This window comes from Hyla sarda, chromosome 5 (genome assembly GCF_029499605.1).
Source record: "Hyla sarda isolate aHylSar1 chromosome 5, aHylSar1.hap1, whole genome shotgun sequence".
In the NCBI taxonomy this organism is placed as follows: domain Eukaryota; kingdom Metazoa; phylum Chordata; class Amphibia; order Anura; family Hylidae; genus Hyla; species Hyla sarda.
The window spans coordinates 168,942,044-168,948,043 of record NC_079193.1 but is presented as its reverse complement, the minus strand read 5'-3'; positions in this window follow the sequence as shown (position 1 = coordinate 168,948,043).

Here is a 6,000-nt window from a genome sequence, read left to right as displayed (position 1 = left end):
CAGCTGCAGCACACACAGTAATTCTTTAAACTTGACGGTCGCTGGCCGAACGGGGGGAGGAGTCTCATACGCTACCCTGATGTCATGTGGGGCACGCAGGTCAGCAGGTTACGCAGCCACATCAAATAGGCTGCCATCAGAAATTTTGGGGCCCCTCACACACTGTGGCACACGCTAGATTTTATCTTAGTATCGGGCTTAGAAACATAAAATAATATCACCACTCCATATTATTTCTGCAGTGACTAAATAATACCACCATACTGTAAGGAAATAAAAGCCACTATACACAGACCAGTATCACTAATAACACCACAATACAAGGGACATATAAATCCACCACACCATGACCACTACCAATACCACTGACTAACACTGCTATATTGTTATTGAATAAAAACCAGTACAGTATACAAAAGATCAATAACCCTACACAGGAATAGATTTGAGCTGTACACAGGGGCTGCAGACCATATAGGTTATTATAGTTATATACTCCCAGGGGCGTCTTCTCTGATCGGAGTCGTTCACTTTTCTCTTTCTTCTCCATCTGTCCTGGGTCATCATGAAGATTTCTCCCGATCACAACTCGTCTTCACCGAATCTGCCGGACAAACATTTTAGGATTCTCGCTACAGCAAAGTCCTCACCTCTATACAAACCCCCTATATGTATTACACTGCCCCATATAGTAGTCCCTTCTGTGCCCCTGTATGGTATTAGGCCCCAACATTGTTCTCATACATTATAATGCCCCCTCTCATTGCCCCCATATAATATAATGCCCCTGTACGTTGCCCTCATATATAGTAATGACCTCTCACATTGCCCCATATATAGTAACGTCCCCCATACATAATGCCCCCTAACATTGACCCCATATATATTAATACCTCCTTACATTACCTCCATAGATTATAATGTCCCCTCATATGGTCCCCATATAAGTAATGCCCCCTCACATTGCCCCTATATATAGTAATGCCCCCTCACATTGCCCCTATATATAGTAATGCCCCCTCACATGACCCCCCATATATAGTAATGCCCCCTCACATGACCCCCCATATATAGTAATGCCCCCTCACATGACCCCCCATATATAGTAATGCCCTCTCACATTGTCCCATATATAGTAATGCCCTCTCACATTGCCCCCATATATAGTAATGCCCTCTCACATTGCCCCTATAATAATGCCCCCCTCACATTGACCCATATATAGTAATGCCCTCTCACATGCCCCCCACACAAATAATCCCATGGCCCCCACTTATAATAATGCCCCCTCCCATGGCCCCCACATATAATAATGCCCCCTCACATGGCCCCCACACATAATAATGCCCCCTCACATGGCCCACACACATATTAATGTCACCTCACATGCCCCCCACACATATTAATGCCCCCTCACATGGCCCCCACACATATTAATTCCCCCTCACATATTAATGCCCCCTCACATGGCCCCCACACATAGTAATGACCCCTCACATATTAATGCCCCCGCACATTGCCTCCACATATTAATAAACCGTCACATGGCCCCCTCACATAGTAATGCCCCCTCACATATGAATGCCCCCTCACATATGAATGCCCCCATATAAAAATATTTAAATTAGCTCACCACACCACCTTCACAGGTAGTATGTCCTGCAAAACAGCTCAGGCTCCATTTAAGAAGTCTCAGAACTGATTGGGATTGATGCCAAACCAGAACTCTCTCCAGAAGGAAAGAGGACCCATCTGCAGACAGCTGTTTCGGGGTGTTTGCCCCTCGTCAGTACAGAGCAGGGTGATCTGGCTTGGCTGTGGTGAGAGGCCTGTTTCCTTCTGGAGAGAGTTCTGGCTTGGCATAAATCCCAATCAGTTCTGAGACGTCTTAAATGGAGCCTGAGCTGTTTTGCAGGACACACTACCTGTGAAGGTGGTGTGGTGAGCTAATTTAAATATTTTTTTTACCCAGAAGCCCGCGGAGTGCTAAATGGCCTAACTTGAATCTCCGTTACACCTGAAGAAGTGTCCTCTCCCCGAGGAAAGTACTGACCCCTTATATATATATATATATATATATATATATATATATAGTAATGCCCCCTTCACAATGCCCCCATATATGGAGGTCATGTGAGGGGGCACTTATATGTGGGCAAAGTGAGGGGGGCATTACTTATATGGGGGCAAAGTAATAATAAGTAATGCCCCCTCACATGCCTCCCATACATAATAATGCCCCTCACATGGCCCCCATATATAATAATGCCCCCTCACATGGCCCCCATATATAGTAATCTATATATGGGGGCCATGTGAGGGGGCATTATTATATATGGGGGCCATGTGAGGGGCATTATTATGTATGGGAGGCATGTGAGGGGGCATTACTTATTATTACTTTGCCCCCATATAAGTAATGCCCCCCTCACTTTGCACGCATGTAAGTAATGCCCCCGTCATTTTGCCCCCATATAACTAATGCCCCCAGCAAAAAAACAAAAGCACCACTCACCTCTGCCTCGTTCCCCCGCAGCTCTTGTTCTCTCCTCTTCTCTCCTGTGCTGACAGCCTCCGCAGAGCCGCTGCTGCACAGGAAGCCGGGCTGGAGTGACAGGACGGAGCCGCCGGCTCCTTCCTGTTAAGTCAGCTGCCGCACCGAGCGCACGCTCAACACTGTGTGCATCTTAAAGGCTGGCCCAGTCGCAGGGGGAACAATGGGGCCCGCAGGTGAAGGGTCAGGTTATGCACATGCAGGGACCGTGCCAGCACCGGTCCCAGCATGCTGCAGCCCTAGGTCTGTGCGGCCGTTTGTGCAGGCCGCCGGGCCTATTTTAATGCAGGGGCCTGGAGCTGCCGCTCCATCCGCCCCTATGTTAATCCTGCCCTGATGATGTGCGGGGACAAGAGGCAGGGGGGCATTCACCATGGCTGTTTGCAGATAGCCCTGTGCGCGCCATGCTCACAGCGCTCGCTCCCGCCTGCAGGGAGCAAGAGATGAGCAGAGCTGCGCTCATGTCCCGCTCCACCCGCACTTCCGGAAATCGGACCAGTGCCAGACCAGTGAAGAGAGACCCCCTAGTGGCCACTTTTTCAAAAGGTAAAAACTGCTTGAAATATTGTTTTTTTTTAATGAAGATATATTGCAAAAAGGCTTCAATTTACATAAGCTATGCAATATAAAAAGTTTTACTTGATGACAGGTACTCTTTAACGTTTTGAGGCTGATGTTTGGCAACTTGAGCTATTAGATACCTCCACAGATTTTATATGGGATTAAGGTCTGGAGACCGGCTAGGCCACTCCAGGACCTTAAAGGGGTTATCCAGGGAAATACTTTTTTTTTTTTTATATAATCACCTTGCTCCAGAAAGTTAAACAGATTTGTAAATTACTTCTATTAAAAAAATCTTAATCCTTTCAGTACTTATGAGCTTCTGAAGTTAAGGTTGTTATTTTCTGTCTAAGTGCTCTCTGATGACACGGGTCTCGGGAACCTCCCAGTTTAGAAGAGGTTTGCTATGGGGATTTGCTTCAAAACTGGACAGAAAATAACAACCTTAACTTCAGAAGCTCATAAGTACTGAAAGGATTAAGATTTTTTAATAGAAGTAATTTACAAATCTGTTTAACTTTCTGGAGCCAGTTGATATATATAAAAAAAAGTTTTTTCCTGGATAACCCCTTTAACATGCTTCTTCTTGAGCCAATCCCTTGTTTCCTTGGCTGTGTGTTTTGGGTCATTGGCATGCTGGAATACCCATCCAAAACCCATTTTTAATGCCCTGGCTGCGGGAGGGATGTTTTCACCAAAGATCTGATGGTACATGGCCCCATCCATTGTCCTTTTGATGTGGTGAAGTTGTCCTATCCCCTTAGCAGAAAAAACACCCCAAAGCATACTGTTTCCACCACCATATTTGAGGGTAGAGATGATATTCTTGGGGTTATAGACAGCATTCCTCCTCCTCCAACCACAGCCAGTTGAGTGGATGCCAAAGTGTTTGATTTTGTGCTCATCTGACCACAACACTTTTTCACCCAGTTTTTCCCTGAATCATTCGGATTTTCATTGGCAAACTTCAGACAGGTACATGTGCTTTCTTGAGCAGGGGAAACTTGTAGGCTCTGCAGGATTTCAGTCCTTCATGGAGTACGGTGTTACCAATTGTTTTCTTTGTGATTATGTTTCCCCGCTGCCTTGAGATCATTGACAAGATCCTCCGTTCTCATGATCATTGAAACTCCACAAGGTAAGATCTTGTCCCTGATATCCTTGAGCTGGAGAGTTTGGAATCTGATTGATTGTGTCTGGGGACAAGTTTCTTTTATATAGATAACAAGCTGAGAATTGGAGCTGTCCCTTTAAAGGGGTACTCCGGTGCTAAGAAGTCTTATCGCCTATCCAAAGGATAGGGGATAAGATGCCAGATCGCGGGGGTCCCACCACTGGGGACCCCGGTGATCTTGCACGCAGCACCCAGCTAAAATCAGTCCCCAGAGCATGTTCGCTCCAGGTCTGATTACTGTCGATCACGGGGGCCGGAGCTTTGTGACGTCCCAGCTCCGCCCCCTCAATGCAAGCCTATGGGAGGGGGTGTGACAGCTGTGTTCACTCCGGGGACTAATTTTAGCGGGGTGCTGTGTGCAAGATCATGGGGGTCCCCAGCGGCGGAACCCGCGTGATCAGGCATCTTATCCCCTATCCTTTGGATAGGGGATAAGATGTCTTAGTGCCGGAGTACCCCTTTAAGTGAGTTCTCCTATTCTCAGCTTGTCACCTGTATAAAAGACACCTGGAAGCAGGAAATCTGGCTATTTGATAAAGGATCAAATACTTCAATAGTTAATGGTCACTTCACACACCTAATATACATTATTAGTTTTCACCAATGTAAGCACACAGGTAAATGGTGCTATCGTACGCCATATACAGCAACTTTATATAGATATACCTGGGCAAAATTTACACAGCGAGCAAATGACACCAGATCAGCACGTATTCACAAAGAATTTACTAACGACCACCACGTTCAGGTCTTCTTGCACACATCTTTCTTTATTTGCATGACTTCATATTCTTAGGGTACAGTACTACTGTTGGTGGGGTACAGTGATACACATCCCAGATAGGTAAGTTGACTAATACCTCTGCTCCAGCCTGCCGCACTACGTTGCGAGGAACCACCCCCTTAATCATGCGCACAGGTGAGGAGCTTTAGCTTGGTTAAATATGCTTCTAAGCATAGTTCAGTTAACTCTTTTGGCGCTTAAACATTTCAATGCTATATATTGATTAAAAAGCATTATTATTAACCAATGCTAATATAATAAAAGCCTTATAACTACACAAATACTTATTTGAATTTTTTTGTTGTTATTTTGTCTCTCACTGTTCAAATAAACCTACCACTAAAATTATAGATTGATCATTTCTTTGTCAGTGAGCAAGCGTACGACATTATCAGGGGATCAAATCATTTTTTTCTTCATTGTTTTGGCCTTGGTATACTGGCCGTATATATGGTGATATGTGTTTCCTGACAATAATCTATGTATTTATCTATCTATATATATTGCGTGTGCATACAGACTAGTAGACTGATAAATAGTCAGATGTAGATCTATGACAGATAGACAAGTAGGTCATTAGACATAGATGATAGGTAATTGCACAGCCACAGAAATACACTTAGGCTAGGGCTTCTTTTTTTCTGGCATTTTTAAAAAAAAAATTGGGAAAACTGCCACTGCAGTTTTTGAGTCAGAGCCAGAAGTGTATTCGTAAAGGAATGGGAAATATAAAGGAAGAACTTCTTCTTCCTGCTGGATCCACTTTGGACTTTGGCTTAAAAACTGCCGAGATAGTTTTCCATTTAATGCCAGAATAAAAACTGCATGGAAACCTAGCCTTATGATAGATGCACATACAGACAAGCCTACTGATGGATAGAGAGATGTAGATATATGGAAGATAAGTAGGTGGATCAATAGACAGAT